Source organism: Lithobates pipiens, unplaced genomic scaffold, assembly GCF_037356315.1.
Source record: "Lithobates pipiens isolate NorthernLeopardFrog02 unplaced genomic scaffold, aLitPip1_a1.2 Scaffold_28, whole genome shotgun sequence".
NCBI lineage: Eukaryota > Metazoa > Chordata > Amphibia > Anura > Ranidae > Lithobates > Lithobates pipiens.
In genome coordinates, this window is record NW_027507789.1 from 180736700 (window position 1) to 180754434 (window position 17735).

General features: G+C 44.5%; 1 protein-coding gene across 1 annotated transcript in view; it reads left to right on the plus strand.

The window, feature by feature from the left end:
* The first annotated feature begins 9460 nt into the window (after nucleotides 1–9460).
* Nucleotides 9461–17735, plus strand: part of G6PC3 (glucose-6-phosphatase catalytic subunit 3) — an 80175-nt gene continuing 71900 nt past the window's right edge. Inside the window, exon 1 of the mRNA XM_077460039.1 lies at nucleotides 9461–9579. The gene's annotated coding sequence lies outside the window, so the exon portion shown is untranslated. The remainder of the gene's footprint in view (nucleotides 9580–17735) is intronic.

Here is a 17735-nt window from a genome sequence, read left to right on the forward strand (position 1 = left end):
TGCAAATTCCGATCGTGTGTACACAATTCCGACACACAAAGTGCCACGCATGCTCGGAATCAAGCAGAAGAGCAGCACTGGCTATTGAACTTCATTTTTCTCGGCTCGTCGTATGTGTTGTACGTCACCGCGTTCTTGACGTTCGGAATTTCCGACCAACTTTGTGTGACCGTGTGTATGCAAGACAAGTTTGAGCCAACATCCGTTGGAAAAAAAACATGGGATTTTGTTGTCGGAATGTCTGATCGTGTGTACAGGGCATTACAGAAGTAAATTTCCCTTCCTAGGGATAGATTTCCTCTCACTTCCTGTTGTCTCCCTCCATTTGTAAGTAGGAGTTGTTTGTCCGTCGGATGTTTGTAGCCCGGGGACCGCCTGTACAGCCCACTTCCTGTTTCTTGTCTGGTCACTAGCCTAAGCTTATGACATCATCCACAGCTCTCTCTCTCACTCTCGTAAGAGTTTGCCAGAAAGGGAGAGGGGTGAGTCATAAGAGGGTCAATGAGAGCTGCAGAGTTGGAGGTGTACTTCTGTGTGTCTGTGTAAATCCAGGCAGGGAACAGGCAGCAGCTTCAGCTACCCACAGTTAAAATGATTGCAGCCAGACTTAGAGATTTCTGAAGAATATTTGGCAAGTACAGAATCACAGTATATATAAAATAATAGAAAATAGAATAGAATGGCAAAGTTCTGCAATTTGGTTGTGCCACATCCAATAATGAAAAAACTAAAAAACAAAGGGTTCCCCTAGTGGTGGACTTTGGAGGCACGTACACCAATAAAGTATAGTAAAATATAAAGTTTATTAATTAGGTAGATAAAATCATATCATAGAAAAATTAAACAACATAATAAATGGAGTAAAGAAAAATTGGTGAATTGATCACCCATACGCGATATAATTAGCTGTAGCATTCATTGCCCTACTCGTTTTGGAGCGCTGGGAGTCTCCTTCTTCAGGGGAAGATATACAGCATAAAGCACAATTCTAGTAAAAATACAAACAGCAGAACATTAGGACTATAGAATAGCTCACAGAGAACAATTATTTTCTATAACAAGATACTTACATATCAACAAGTAGTATTATATCAGCCAGTGCGGACAATTCACAACAGCTAATGGAGAGGGAGGAGAGCAGGGCCCAGCATAGATCTGCCCCCTGAGTGGTGTGCACGCGGCCCCATCCCAACCACGCATGTCAAGGACACAGGTGTCGGAACGGGGCCCCGCCCACTCCACCCACGTCACAGCAAGCTATTGACACCTATAGAGGTAAATTTGTGGAAACAAGATTAAGAATCAAAAAAATAATAATTATTAAGGCCCATACACACGATCAGACTTTTTGACAAAAAAACATGCAAATTAGCTGTTTTGGAGCAACATCCGACCGTGTGTACGCTCCATCGGACAAACATTTTTGGTTTTCATCGGACTTTTGTTGGCTGTGCGAATGGACAAACTTTCTGGCAACAAAAGTCCGATGGAGCAAAGTCTGATCGTGTGTACAGAAAACCATAGGACTTTTGTACAAAGTACAAACAGGCATGCTCAGAACCAATGCAAAAGATCAGACAACAATACAGAAGTTGACCAAAGGTGGCGGTAAAGAGCAGAAAAACCACATGATTTGGTGAAAGTTGGCTGAAAAAGTCCTGCCGTGTGTATACAATACAAGTTCAGGGCCGACGCCCTTTGTACAAAAATCCAAGGGAAAGTTTGTACAAAGTCCTATCGTGTGTATGAGGCTTTAGATAGACCCATATTAATAAAGGGAAAACCTTGTTGGAATTGGAAGCCATAAAGAATATAATTGCAGATTACCAATGAAGGTTGACAATTGTTGATAATGACAGTAGGGCCAAAATCTATTTACAAATAAAGATAACAATAAAATCAATTTACAAATAAAGATAACAATCATTAATGGGGACAATAGCTCCAAAATTGAGTTACCAATATGATTAAACAATTGCTGATAATAATAAGTTCAGAAACATAGAATGGATATTATATAATAAGACAAAAATTATTATGAAAATTATTTATTGCAAAAATTTATATAAAGACGTAGAAAAGAAAAATTGCTATTGTTCCATGCCACCTGATGAAAAACCTTCAAGAAATGGTTTAAACCAAATGCTGTCATTTAAGCCCGATTCTAACTGGAGGAGGGCCTTATTCCAGTCCCCCCAGGATCGATCTGGGTGTACACGGTCTAAGATCAGAAATTTGATCTTTGGAAATTTACCATTATGTACTATGGTTGTATGGCGGCCAAGTGGAAGATCCGGGTCACAAGATTGCATGCTTAGGATATGTCTATAGGCCCTTTTCCAAAATTCTACTTTCGTCTTCCCAATATAGAAACAATTACATTCACAGAGTAATAGATAAATCACTCCAAATGTCCGGCAACTGGCAAAGTGTCCGGGCAGAAGACTTGGCCATTAGGTAAAATTGGATTTTTGTGTGTTAACATATATTTACAGTAGTGACATTTACCAGAAATAAAAGTCCCTCTGTACTTGCAATGATTTTTCCGGCCTTCCCCCGAAATTCGCTGCTGTCTCCTATAGAAATAGCCCGTTTAAACATAAAGAGAGGTTTTGGTGAAACAAATTTCCCTAATAATGGGTCACACACAAGAAGATGCCAATATTTGTCAACAATCTTTCTTATATTGTCCTGTTGATTACTGTATTTTGTGATGATTCTAGTGGTATTGATGTCTTTTCTAATTTTTGCTGAGTAGAGTTTTCACTGATGCTTGTTTGAATGCACGTTTTAGGGAGGCATGGGAATAGCCCCGCAGCAATAATCTGTCGTGGAGCTTGTTCGCCTCCTCCCTAAATATCGTGTCTCCAGAGCAATTTCGCCTTATTCTCAAATATTGACTATAAGGGATTTAGTTTAAGATGGGCTTGGGATGGAAACTAGAGGCATAAAGGATAGAATTCCCCGCAGTAGGTTTCCTATAGAGTCTGCTTATAATAGAGCCCGACTCCCCTCTATAGACTTCGACATCAAGAAATGTGATAGAATGTGAGTCTAAAGACATGGTGAATTCTAAATTAAAATCATTTTTATTGATTCTTAATAACCATTGTTCTAGTAAGTCAGCAGATCCATCCCAGATGATGAAGATGTCATCGATGTACCGGGACCAACATAGAATGTGGTCCGTGTACATTGATAAGTCTTCATCATCTAGGACCATGTCCTCCCACTCCCCCAGGTACAGGTTGGCGTAGGAAGGGACACAACAAGTCCCCATCGCTACCCCCTGTACCTGGAGGTAGTGAGAGCCATTAAAGGTAAAGACATTGTGCTGGAGAATGAATTCCAACATTGAAGTGATGAACTCACCATAAATGGGGTCTACATTTTTGTTCTTGTGCAAGATATGTTTGATTACAGCCAATCCCTTAGTATGAGGGATTGAGCTGTAGAGGGACTGTACATCTACTGTGACCAATAGGGCATCTTCAGTAATTTCTAAATGGTCAATAATTTGAAGGAAATGTAGTGTATCTTTAACAAAAGAAGGCAGAGATGTAACTAAAGGTTTGAGAAATTCATCAATGAGTTTACTGGCGTTTTCACTTATTGCCCTGATGCCTGAAATGATGGGCCTGCCAGGGTTTTTTTTTGCATCTTTATGGATTTTCGGTAACGCATAAAATACTGGTGTGCGTGGGAACTTATTCCTAATATAATCCCAAATCTGTTTCATAATGATACTGTTTGTAAATGCAGTATCTACAAGTAGGTTTAAAGTCATTATTGTATTTTTTAACGATGTCGGCTGGGACATGTCAGTACTAATCAGTATTTTTTAGTATTTTGTTGCACATGTTGATATAGGTGACATTATCAAATATGACGATATTGCCACCTTTATCTGCAGCCTTTATTGTTATTTGGTTGTTCTTGGAAAGTTGTTTTAGGGCCGAGTGTTCTCTTACATTAAGGCCGCGTACACACGGGCGGACTGTTCGCCCAACTTTGTTTCAGCGGACAGTCTGACGAACAAAGTTTTTCGGAATTTCCGTAAGACAGTCCGCTGAAACTTGGTTTCAGCGGACAGTCCGCTCGTGTGTAGGCTTGTTCGACAAACTAAGTTTCGCGCATGCTCAGAAAGGATTTACACGGCGAAGGTTGCATTGCAGTGTATTGGACGTCGAATTTCTCGTCCCGTCGTACGTGCCGTTCACGTCATCGCGCACACTTTCAGCGGACTGTTCGTTCATCGTGTGTGGTCAAGTCCGTTCATGCAAATTTTGAGCGGACTGTTTGTCGGATTGTTTGACGAACAAAGTTGGGCGAACAGTCCACCCGTGTGTACGCGGCCTGAGATTAGGTGAAGATTTGGTATGTTTTTTTAGAACTTCCAATTCTTGCAAATAAGTTTAAGAAATGCTGCTGCATTAGGGCAGGAGCTCGGTACAGGGCAGAAATCAGATTTTTTCTTAAGTGTGGATTTTATTGGAATTTGGATGTCACTTGGATTCTCGATTTCCTCCAATATTGCAGAGAGGTTAACACGATCAATGAGATCAGTTGGATCATTTTCTTATAATAGGGAGACTAATTCAACAATTTTCTACAAGTGTCGCTTGCTTGGAGAACAATTTTTTTTTAAGTAATTTGCGCATAAAGAGCTGACGATCCTTATATATTTCAAAAGTATCAGTATCCTGATTGAGGCAAAAATTGAGACCCTTTTTGAAGACAGAGATTTCATCATCAGAGAGCGTATATGAGGAAAGATTGACTATATTGAAATCAAACTAGTGGAGTTAAAGTGCTACTTGCGTGTAAGTGTTCAGATTGTCCACAGGAAGTTGAGTTTCTGCAAGGATCCGTTCTAAAAAATTGTATCAAAAACATCAATCGTGACAGTGTTTTGTTCTTTATGACCTAAATGTGGTGTAGGGGGATTTCCATGGGATGGTGGGGGAACTTGAGTAACAGTGAGAGGTGTAGGTATAGGGTGTGAAGTGATTGAAGGGGATTTTTTTGTGATGTCCAGGGAGAGTTTTTTGGCTTGTTGTTCTTCAGCCGAATCGCCAAACTGGCGTTTTGTGCTCAACCCTGTTTTTGGTTTGTGACTTGATTGGGGAGGAAGATTTTGAGAAGGAGTAGATAGGGGAATATTACTACTCGTTTGTTGTGCAGTGGCTGGAGTGTGAGTTGGATTATGTTGACCTCTATTTAAATTATATTTATTAAATGCAAGGCTCCATATATAAGCCCTGCCATCTTTAAAAGCATTTTTGTCCCGAGCTAATTTTTGTCCTTTTTTCCTTAGGATATCCCTATTAAATGTTTCTAAATGAGTTTTTAGTTTATTTTCTTTGTTTATTATGGGTCTTTGTAATTTTAATTGCTGCAATTTGCTACATAAATTGATAATTTCAACATCTAGTGTGCTGGATCTTTTTTTATATTCCTCTATTCCTTTATATTTATATTGCTCCCATTTTGCTTTGAACTCCGAGTCCAGGCCATCCAAAGTCGGGAAGATCTGGACTCGGAGTCCCAACGGGTTGATATCCTCTTTAATGTAATCATTGAATGACCTAACCTGCCAAAAAAGTGTTGATTTTTTCTCCAGAAGTTTGGAGAGTCTGTAGAATAGAGACAAAATCTCTGAATCTATATACTCTTTATCGCTGTAATCTTTTAGATAGGCCTTCATGAGGACATCCCAGTCCCTACCTGTGAAACTTATCATAGTGTTCCACTGTTAAAGAGCGTATTAATAAAAAATTCCTAATATATTAAGTAGTAGCCAGAAAAAAAATATTTAAAGAAGTTGAAAATATTATTAAGGTGCAAACAGAGCTGAGCTAGAGGGCGGGGAGTGGTATCTACTACCAAATAGTCAAGAAAATTGAATAGGATGCACCTGGTGAACCCCCCCACCCCCCGGGGCTTCTAATGAGCCCCTCCCCTTACCTTTTGGCTGCAAATAATTTACACTTCCAAGTTTTTATTCAATACCATATAATTGTGGAAGCCTTGAAAATTGGAGAGCCATTTACATCATTTGATCTGCTTTATCTGTTTTTAACCAAAATTACGTCATTTCTATATAATACTACTTGTTGATATGTAAGTATCTTGTTACAGAAAATAATTGTTCTCTGTAAGCTATTCTATCGTCCTAATGTTCTGCTGTTTGTATTTTTACTAGAATTGTGCTTTATGCTGTATACCTTCCCCTGAAGAAGGAGACTCCCGCCGCTCTGAAACGCGTATATCTGGTGATATGCACTATTTGGTGCACGTTGGCCTGGTCTTCTTTGTTATCTTCTTCCCTCCAGTCTTCTTCCGATGTTGACACGACGCACTCACCCCCGCTGTAATAACGTGTGAGCGGTGCACAATGACTTATATAAGCATGGGGTGTGGTCACCGGGTGATGTCATTCATCGACCCCGCCCCTTATGACGTCACCAGCCCATCATGTTCCCCCCTCAAGATATCAGAGCACAAGTCGCATGCCAAAGTTGGATCAGGCAATGCGGCGATCCGGCTTTGATCCGACTTCAATGATATTCAATGGGCTGAAGTAGGATCAAAGTCGGACCAAAGTAGTACTGTACAGGAAACATTTTCAAAGTCCGACCGACTTGTGTCGGACCAGTTAAGACGGCACCCATAGGGAAACATTGATTTTCCAACGTTATGCGACATGAGCTCCCACATGAGACGTTTGTCGCACCAGTGTAAACCCAGCCTCAATGGGCTGAAAATGGAAAATGGACCAAAGTCGGACCAAAGTAGTAAAGAAATCTTTTCTAAAGTCGGACCGACTTGTGTCGGACCAGTTAAGACGGCTCTCATAGGTAACCATTGATTGATACATGTCATGCGACATGTGTTCCCAATGTTGGAGTGTATGTCGCACCAGTGTGAACCCGGCCTTAGGCCGAGTTCACACTGGTACGACACGATAGTCGTATGACTGTGGATCCGACTTTGCCCTGCGTCCGTCCAACTTCAATTAATGGGGATCTGACTTTGATTCCGACAATGCCAGGCAAGAGCATACCAGGGCCTTTGGTCTGGTATGGATTTTAAAGGGAACACCCATGCCGAAAAAACAACGTGGGGTCCCCCCAAAATCCATGTTAGACCTTTATCTGAGCACGCAGCCCGGCAGGTCAGAAAAGGGGGTGGGGATGAGCAAGCAGCCCCCCTCCTGACTGGTACCAGGCCGCATGCCCTCAACATGAGAGGTGGGTGCTTTGGGGCGGGGGACCTTGTGCCCCCCATCCCAAAGCACCTTGTCCCCATGTTGATGAGGACAAGGGCCTCTTCCCGACAACCCTGGCAGGGTCTGCGGGCGGGGGCTTGTGAGAATCTTGATACCCCCTTTAACAAGGGGGGGCCCCCAGATCCTGGCCATGTGAATGGAATACATCATAGCCCTACCTATTCTCCTAAAAAAAAAAGTGTTTTTAACCACTTGAGATCTGCGCTATAGCCAAATGACGGCTACAGCGCGGATCTCCTTTTCCGGGACTACGTCAATAGACGTAGTCCCGGAAAAGGAGATCCGCGCTGTAGCCGTCATTTGGCTATAGCGCGGATCTCAAGTGGTTAAAAACACTTTTTTGTACGAGCGGCCTGTGCCCCCTGAGGGGCGCGCACGGCGCGCTCTGTGATCGGCGAGTCCATGAGACTCGCCTGATCACCGATCCGTGCAAGGGGTCGATCCCGACCCCTTATCACGTGATCAGCTGTCAGCCAATGACAGCTGATCAGGTGATATAACGGAGCCGGTAATCGGCTAGTATTCCTCCTCGCGCTGACAGCGCGAGGAGAAAAAAAAAAAAGCCGATCACCGGCGGCCGTGATCGGGACATTAGTCCCAATCACGGCCAGCAATGCAAGCGCCCATCTGCCCCCTGCCAGTGCCCACCTGCCCCCTGCAGTGCCACCCTAATAAAAAGTAAGTGCCCCCGTCAGTGCCACCCAGCAGTGCCCACAGTGCCACCCAGCAGTGCCACCCACAGTGCCCACAATCTGCCTCAAAGGTGCTGCACCCCAGTGCCGCCCATCAGTGCCCAGCAGTGCCGCCCATCAGTGCCCAGCAGTGCCACCTATCAGAGCCACCTATCAGTGCCCATCTATCAGTGGTACCTATCAGTGCCCATCCGTGCCACCCATCCGTGCCACCCATCCGTGCCATCTTATCTGTGCCCATCTTTGCCCATCAGTGCCGCCTTATCTGTGCCCATCGGTGCCGCCTTATCTGTGCCTATTAGTGCCGCCTTAACTATGCCTATCAGTGCCCACCAGTGCAGCCTATCAGTGCCCACCAATGCAGCCTGTCAGTGCCCACCAATGCAGCCCATCAGTGCCCACCAATGCAGCCTATCAGTGCCGCCTAATCAGCGCACTTCAATGAAGGAGAAAAATGACCCGTTTGCAAAATTTTATAACAAACTATTAAAACATGATTTATTTATTTATTTATTTTTTTGCATCTTTTTTTGTTTGTTTAGCAAAAAATAAAACTCCGAGCTGTAACTAAATACCACCAAAAGAAAGCTCTATTTGTGGGAAAAAAATGATAAAAAATTCATTTGGGTACAGTGTTGTATGCCCGCGCAATTGTCATTCAAAGTGCATCAGCGCTGAAAGCTGAAAATTGGTCTGGGACTGAGGGGGGTTTAAGTGCCCAGTAAGCAAGTGGTTAAAGCAGCGTTCCACCCTAAAATGGAACTTCCACTCATCGGAACCCTTCCCCCCTCCGGTGCCACAATTGCCACCTTTCTGCGGGGGGGGGGGGTACTGATACAGGTATCTGCACCCACATCCGGGCATAGATATCCACAGAATCTGCGGGTACTTACGCCACTTCCTGCGGGAGCCCCGGCTGTCTGCTGGGAAACACAAGGATCCCAGAGACAGCAGGGACTGTTCTTATTGCGCAGCGCGACTCACGCATGCGCAGTAGGAAACTGGGAAGTGAAGCTGCAAGGCTTCACTTCCCAATTCCCATACCCAAGATGGCGGCGGCAGCACCCGAGAGCCGAGCGACAGATTGGCTTTGGGCGCCAACATCACGGGCGCGCAGGACGGGTAAGTGTCCATATCTTAAAAGTCGGCAGCTGCAGTATTTGTAGCTGCTGACTTAAAAAAAAAAAAATGGCGGAACTCCGCTTTACAGTGGTTGTAAACCCTATTTATAGGCTTACCCGTAGCAAAACATGGATTGTAAGGGTTTACATTTACAACCACTTTAATAGATGGGAGGATTAGCTAGGCAGTGTGGACTTTTCACTAAAAACGGACGTGTCCTTTAAATAAAACTTGCCCATTTATTTTTTATTTATTTTTATTATTGCTATTATTATTGCAGACAGACATGACTGAAATGTCCAGCCATAGAAGGCGATGAAAACCCCGCCCACATCCCCTCACTCTTATCACATGACCCAGCCACATCCCTTCCCCGCACGATAGCGTTAGACGGAGGACGCGGTGGGTGGGGTTTCCGATGAGGAGGGCGGTGACGTTGATGTGTCTATACTGGAAGACATTCATTCAAACTGCGTAAGTTGGGTACCTCGCCCGTTTTACCCGGAGGGGGACTTAGCGGCGGGTGGGCGGAGCTTAAAGTGGGTCACGTGCTGGAGGCTGCATTGCTATGAGACACAGGGGGCACCTTGGGCGGTGTAACTGTAGTGTCATATTTTGCTCCCCATCGTAGAACGCTCCGGAAGTGACGCTGCGGCCAGAAATTTCACACTGCGCATGCGCGATGCGTTCCAAACACTTGCGCCATGCGTTCCAAATGATTTGCGATAATGCAGACCAGTGAAACTGACAGATAATGTCACGAAAGTGAGGGGAGGTAATCCCCTCCCCGAGCCACGGTTACCCGCTCTCTCTCTGTTCTGTCTAAAGTTAACGTCACGATTACCTCCCTTCACTTCCGTGACATTATCTGACGGTTTCACTGAACTGCATTGTCGCAAATCCTCTGGAACGCATGGCGCAAGTGTTTGGAACACATCGCACATGCGCAGTGCGAAATTTCTGGCTGCAATGTCACTTCCGGAGCGTTCTACGATGGGAAGCAAAATATGATACTACAGTGGCGGGCCGGTGGAGCTACCTGTGTTAATTCCTCTTGCCATTGTCAGACTGGATATATAGCTGGGTGGGAGGGGGAAGGGACAGGCTGTGCTGGGACTTGTAGTTCCTCAAGCTGGGAGTTCTTAAAGGAGCAGCACTGCCTGTTTTAAATATCCATTTTATTTTTCAGGAGCATTTTACTAAAAAGAGAACCTGTCACGGCCTAATGGTAGAATCTAGATGTTCACTCCTATATAATATTTGTGTTGGCTTAAAGGGCAACTCCACCCACAGCTCTCATTCAGATGGTGACAGAGGGCTGTACATTGTGAGGACCAATGGCGGGACAAGGTCATTCAGCGCCCAGGGCAAAGATGCCAAACTGCGCCCCCCTTTCCCTTAGGGTCAGGGTGCCTCCTACCCCTGCAATAAACCATTGCACCAGGGGCAGCCGCCCCCTCCTGCCCTCCCCTTGTCCCGGCCCTGGTGAGGACGGGGTGTGTTTATATGGTGGTGACAACCCAACCACGTAGCACTCCTCACCTACATGTAAAAATCATACTAGAAAATCACTTTGATCCCCCAAACATTCTATATGTTTTTTTTTTAGCAGAGACCCTAGGGAATAAAATGGTGGTTTTATGTCACACGGTATTTGTGCAGCAATTTTTCAAACGTCTTTTATTTTGGTAAAAAAACGTTCATGAATTAAAAAAAAAAAAACACTAAAGTTAGCCCAACTTTTTTGTATACTGTGAAAGATGATGTAAATGGATACCGAACATGTCATGCTTTAAAATTGCGCACACTCGTGGAACGGCGCCAAATTTCGGTACTTAAAAATCTCCATAGGCGACACTTTCATTTTTTTTTTTTTTACAGGTTATCAGTTTAGCGTTACAGGGCAGGTCTAGCGCTAGAATTATTGCTCTCGCTCTAACGTTTGCGGTGATCTCTCACATGTGTAGTTTGAACGCCGTTTACATATGTGGGCGCAACGTATGTATACGTTTGCTTCTTCCTGTGAGCATGCAGGGACGTGGGCGCTTTAAATTAATTTTTTTATTGTTTCATTTATTTTTAATTTAATTAATCTTTATTAAATATATATGCATTTAAAATATACATACAGATAGCATGCTTTTACAGTTGTAAAAAATTTTTTTTTTGCATACCAGCAGGGAGTAGCAACTTATCCTTTAAAACAAAGAAAGATACATTACATAATATCAAAAACTTTACCATAACTAACGTCTAATTATCCCTAGTGGGCTACAGAGCTAATCCCTACCCCCCCCCCCCCAACCCTGTACTTCGAACGCCTGCTGTGAGGTCCAACCAAATCTACTCAACAAGCCTAACCAATAGCGAAACGGTAAGGAGGCTCAGATACAGTAGTAAGAGTCTTCCGATAATCTCCCACGCCCCACCAGGCCCGGCCTAGATACAATACAGCCTAGGTCTCATCCTACGATATCTCATCTAGAGGGTAGCCGCTATCACGCAACCATGGAATCCAAAGCGACTTAAATTTTTTAAGATTATTTTGTCTAATGTACATTGCCCGTTCACACCAGATCGTGGAGTTTATAGCATTTGTTCATGCGCTCAGTACTGGAGGGGTTTTTGCTTGCCAGTTCAGCGCAATCAAACGTCTAGCCTGATACAGGCACCTAAATATAGATATTTTTGTCGCAGCAGACATTCTACTCGTATCCATAATCCCTAGCAAGCAAAGTCTAGCTTCGGGTTCCAAAATAGTATTGAAAATCCTATTGATACTACGTACAATATCTATCCAGTAGCGGTATCGTTTTGGGCACTTCCAAACCATATGGATTAAATCTCCCGGTGCTCCACATCTAGGGCACTCGCCATTAAGCTTTCTATTTATCCTCCTCATTTTTTTAGGGGTGTAATATGCTCTATATAGAAAAAGCTTATGGGACATGCGCTGCGATGGGGAGATGGACACCAGATTCCCCTGTGCTAAGATCTCGTCCCATTGTACCTGCTCAATTGGACCCAGGTCATCCTCCCATCTTTTCCTACATTTATCCAATGCCTCTCCATTCAGAACTTTGTCCTTAAGTCTTGTATATAGGTGGGAGATCTGGCCCTTTAATTGTCCTTGCTCGAGAAGTCTCTGTATTAGGGGATTCTTCTTCCTCTCAATTACAAGTGTGCCATACTGGGAGTGTATCCCATGTCTCACTTGTATGTATATATAAAATGTTTTATTAGAGATACCAAATTCCTGGCGAAGGTCTTCAAAAGATTTTATAATGTTCCCCTGATAGAGATGCACCAATCTTCCAATCCCTCTCTTCTCCCATTCAAGAGAGCGATCTATACTATTTAGTTCCGCTAGTTCTCTATTGTTCCATAGGGGGGTATACTCTGTTACCCCCCCCTGGTCCAAGAGTCGTTTAGCTAGCTGCCATACTTTCCTTGCTAGAGCGTTAGTGGGACACTTATGGGCAAATGAATTTGCCTCCAGGACTTCAACTAAAATTCTATGGTATGCATTATTAATCATCAGTTTATGATTCGGATAGCTACCCTCCTCCAGTCCAGCCCCAGCTAAATGCTGGAGCTGGGCTGATAGGAAGTATGTTTTTAAGTGTGGGATCGCCACTCCTCCCTTCTCCACGGGGAGTTGCAGCGTCCGCAACCGAATCCGGGGCTGTCTCTTTTTCCATATTAGTTCTCTAATTAATCCCTCGAGTCTGTCAAACCATTTCTGGTTAATCCAGACTGGTGAATTATGGAGGATGTACAAAATCTGGGGCAACCAGATCATTTTTACAAGGTTACAGCGTCCCGCCACAGACAAGGGGAGGCGACACCAGCTATTGACCTTCTGCTTCAACTTTGCCAGCAATGGTACCAGATTCTCCTCTACATATCGATCTACATCTCTGGAAATCCAAACCCCCAAGTATTTCAGCTTAGGTACCACTTCTAAACCCTCAACTCTAGGCAATATTAACTCTTCAGACTCTATTAATGGCATAAGGGCTGATTTACTCCAATTAATGACCAATCCTGACTGCTGCCCAAATTCCTCCATTAGCCGTACCACGTTGCTCAAAGTTGACCGTACCTCATCCACAAAAAATAGAACATCGTCCGCAAACAAAGCCAGTTTCTCCTCCCCCATTCCGCGCCGGAATCCCCGGATGTCAGGGCGTGATCTCGCCATCACAGCCAGGGGTTCCATCGCCAACACGAACAGGAGGGGAGACAACGGGCATCCCTGCCTCGTTCCCGTTTCTAGGCAAAACATGTCGGAGAATAGGGTCCCCATTTTGATCTTAGCCCTGGGTCCCCTGTATAATAATTTTACCCAGTTGGTAAATTGGGTGCCAAAGCCGAAATGTTCCAATACCCCCCAGAGATAATCCCAATCCAGGCTGTCGAAGGCCTTAGTGGCGTCAAAAGCTAGTATAGCACCTGGATTACCACCGTCTCTAGGTATTTGTAGGTTTAGAAATACTCTCCTAATATTGGAATTAGTTGTTCTGCCCGGGATAAACCCGGATTGATCTGGGTGGATTAGTTTATGGATGCAACTATTTAGACGGGTTGCTAAGGCCTTGGCTAATATTTTTATGTCTGAACATAACAGAGAGATCGGCCGGTACGACGAGACCTCTTGTTGGTCCTTCCCCTCTTTAAGAATTAAAATAATATTGGCCTCCCGCATTGAAGCGGGGAGTTCCCCCGCCTCCAATGCGTGGTTTAAGGTTTCCAGTAACGCTGGTATCAGCTGTTCGCTGTATCGCTTATAGATTTCCACTGGTAGCCCATCGGGTCCAGGAGCTTTATGGTTGGACATACTATTCATTGCCAATTTTAATTCTTCCAGAGTAAATGGTAAATCTAAGTTCAACTTATCCTGGTCTGAAAGCACGGGGATATCTATTTGGTGCAAAAAGTTAGTGGCCAGATCTTCACAGCTCTGTACCGGTGATTTGTATAATGTTCTATAATACTCCCCCAGTTCCGTCATAACCTCGGAGGGCCTAAATACAGTGCCACCCTTCTGCGTTTTAATTGCCGATATTACTGTAGGGGGACTGTTGACACGAGTCAATAAGGAGAGGACTCGACCTACCTTCTCCCCTTCGCCAAAATAATATTGGTGTTGGAAAATACGTTGATTCTCCGCTTATTTTTAAGAGTGCCATTTTGTATATCTGTTGATTATCCTCCCAGGTTTGTTGTTTCCCCGGCGATGGGTCTTCTACAAACTCTCTCTCAGCCTGAATAACGTTATTACGAATTTGCTCTTCCTGAGTTCGAGACTCCCGTTTTAGTATTGCAATTTTCTGAATAAATAGTCCCCTAATAAAGGCTTTAAGGGAATCCCAAACCATACCAGGGGCCGCTGTCCCTCTATTAGCCTGAAGGAATTCCCCTATTTCATCCCCCAAGAGGTTAGATCCATCAATTAGTTCCAACCAAGCGGGGTTTATTCTCCACTCTTTCAATGGGGCGCGCACTCCCGTATTCAAAGTTATAACTAAGGGAGAATGATCTGAGATACCACGTACCCCATATTCTATATCTGTCACCCCTCCTACTGCCTCATTATTCCCCAAGCCCATATCTATCCTTGATAACGTCCGATGGGTACTGGAGAAGCAGGAATATTGCCTGTCCTGAGGGTATCGCATACGCCAGATATCACATAATCCAACTTCCAGTAGAAATTCATGTAGTCGACCTGTTCTATTCCCAGCTGCGCAAGGAAACCTATCTAGGCGCTTGTCTATAATTTCATTGAAGTCACCGGCAATTATCCATGGAATGCCCATTTTGCCCAGGCTGAACATAAGAAATCTATCCATGACCTCTAATTTAAAGGGAGGGGGTATATAGATATTTGCTAAAATGTACTCTTGCCCCGCCACTAAGCAGTGCAAGAACACAAATCTCCCCTCCTGATCTATCTGGGACTCTTTGCATAGAAAATCCGTACCTTTCCATACTAGCACACTCACCCCACGAGAGTATGACGAGTGAAAAGAGTGATAGTATGCCTGAAATTTACGATCATGGAGCAGGGGGGCCGTAATTGGAGTTAAATGGGTTTCCTGAAGAAAAAGCAGGCCAGGTCCCCTTCCCTCCGTCTCTAACATCACAGACCTGCGTTTCTTAGGGTCTCCCAAGCCCCTCACATTCCACGAGGTTATATTCCACCTAGCCATAGGCCCCAGTAGTATTCCTCTCACCCATCTGTTCCAATAATTGATATACCCCTAAAGGGGGGAGGGTAGGGGGAGAGGGAACCGCATCCTCTCCCCGTCGCCTCCCTCCTACTCAAACTGTCCCCACCTGTCGCCTTATCCCTCTCAGCATGCGTTCGAAAACTCCCTCCCCTCCTACCCCCCGCCCAACCCTGCCCATCAGAGCCACCCCTAGGGGTCTCAATTGTAACCGGTATACCCATACCCCATTCAACAATGTCCGAGCTCACTGGACCCCCACCCGATCATATCCCTCCCTGTCCACAATAATTGAGAGATGAAAACATAACCACTCCATAATGCCAATCCTACCCTTCCTTTCCCCCCCCCCCCCTAAACCAAAAAAAAAAAAAAAAAAAAAAAAAAAAAAGAGAAAGGGGGGAAACGGGGGGGGGGGGGGGGACAACATATAAGTTCCCCCCCCCACCCCACCCCCCCAACTCAACTCTAACCTCCTATTACCTCTATAAATAAAAAATTATGTGGGCTATCTATCCACCATATATCTCAGTGTACCATGGGCCAAAGCATTATACCCCAGCTTTAACCAATTTAGTTCGTCCATCTCACCCAAACGGCAGCCATTTGGCTCCCTATTCCTTCGCCAAGATGGATTCACCAATTGTTTCTAGTGATAAACATACATAACAGCACAAAATTATATTTACCCATGTAGTTGACCCCCCCCCAACACCCACCCTCCCAACTCACCCCATCTGTGACCATACCTATTCCCGCCCAACTTATCAGCCTATAGTGTTCCCTTATTTATAGTACATTAACCAATCCCACACACTCAACTCCTCCATCGTAGCTCGTTCACAATTAACGATACAATATTATATTATCTATAAATTCGTCTATATATCTATAAATTCATCCTATCATATCACAGTGCTCTATAATCCATAGTGTTTTACCATATTCCTAGTTAAATTATTGCGCCCTATTGTTACCCATCAGTAGTCAGCAAGCAGTAGCCTAGAACACCTTAATTCCACACCAAAGTAAGTATATAAAATATAAAGTATATAAGAATTATTCCCACAGATGCTAATATCGAATTTTACTGTCTCCCACCCTCCCCCCTCCCCACTCATCCCACCTTACCCACACAGAGAAGGGAGAGAAAAAAAAAAAAAAAAAAAAAAGGGGGGGGAGGAACCAGCATAGACCAACTCTGAGTGTCATTAGAGGGCTCCCTTATGCTCCTCTAGCCAGTTCATGGCCTCTTGCGGAGAACTAAAAAAAATTGTTGAGCCCAAAGCAGACACACGGAGACGGGCTGGGTACAATAAGGCATACATTATATTATGCGATTTTAAAGTACGTTTAACAGGGATAAACTCCGCCCTCTGTTTTTGTAGGTCTGGCGAAAAATCTGGATAAAATGACACCCTAGACCCCTTGTAGAAGATGTCTCCCATTCCCCTAACTCTCCGCATCAAGATCACTCTATCATTATAATTAATGAATTTTAAAATCATTGGTCTACAGCGTCCCTCAGATAGATGAGATCTGAGAGGAACTCTGTAGGCTCTTTCGATGCTGGCGGTAGAGGAAAAGGAAACATCCCCCAGTAATTCCCTGAACCAGTTTTCCAAGAAATTTATGGGGTCAAGACCCTCACTACCCTCTAGCAGGCCAATTAGTCGCACATTATTCCTGCGGTTCTTATTGTCCATGTCATCAATTTTTGATGCCTGTGCGACAATTTGTTTCTGAAGTGTAGTTATTTTTTCCTGCAGAGGGAATAGTCCATCTTCCACCGTGCTTAATCTTCCCTCCAGAGCGTCCATTCTAACAATAGTATTGCTTAGTAATTGGCTCATAGCGTGTACTTCGTTTTGGATGCTGCTCAGTTGGCTGTCTAGCCCAGAGATAGAGTTCTTGCAGTCGTTGATTGCCATAAGTATTTCACGCAGAGTCGGTTCCCCACCCTCCCCAGGTTTTTGGGGCACCCTGCTGTCTTCTTGGGGCAGCTCAACTACCCCCCCTCCTGGCAGCGGGGTACCAGGATCTGGTGGGGGACAACCTGCACTCCTCCTGTCCCCGGCAGACCCCTGCATTTTAGATTGTCCCAGCGGGTGATGTTGGGCTTTCCCACCTGGGGAGGGTACACGTGCAAAACGCTCAAGCTTCGAAGCTGCAGAGGCTTGATTCAGCTTTTCTTTAGCAGCCCGCGTTTTTTGATTCCCCTCTCCGTGAAGTGCGTCTTCTATCGCACGTTTGCTAAGCATGGTAAAAAGCGCATAGAAGGTTCACTAAACCGGCAGGGGATAAAGGCTAATACTGTAATATTAGTGTTGCCAAATCACTACTTCCCAGCAAAAGGCTCAAATATTTGAGAAAGAACCTGGGGAGGAGATCCGAACA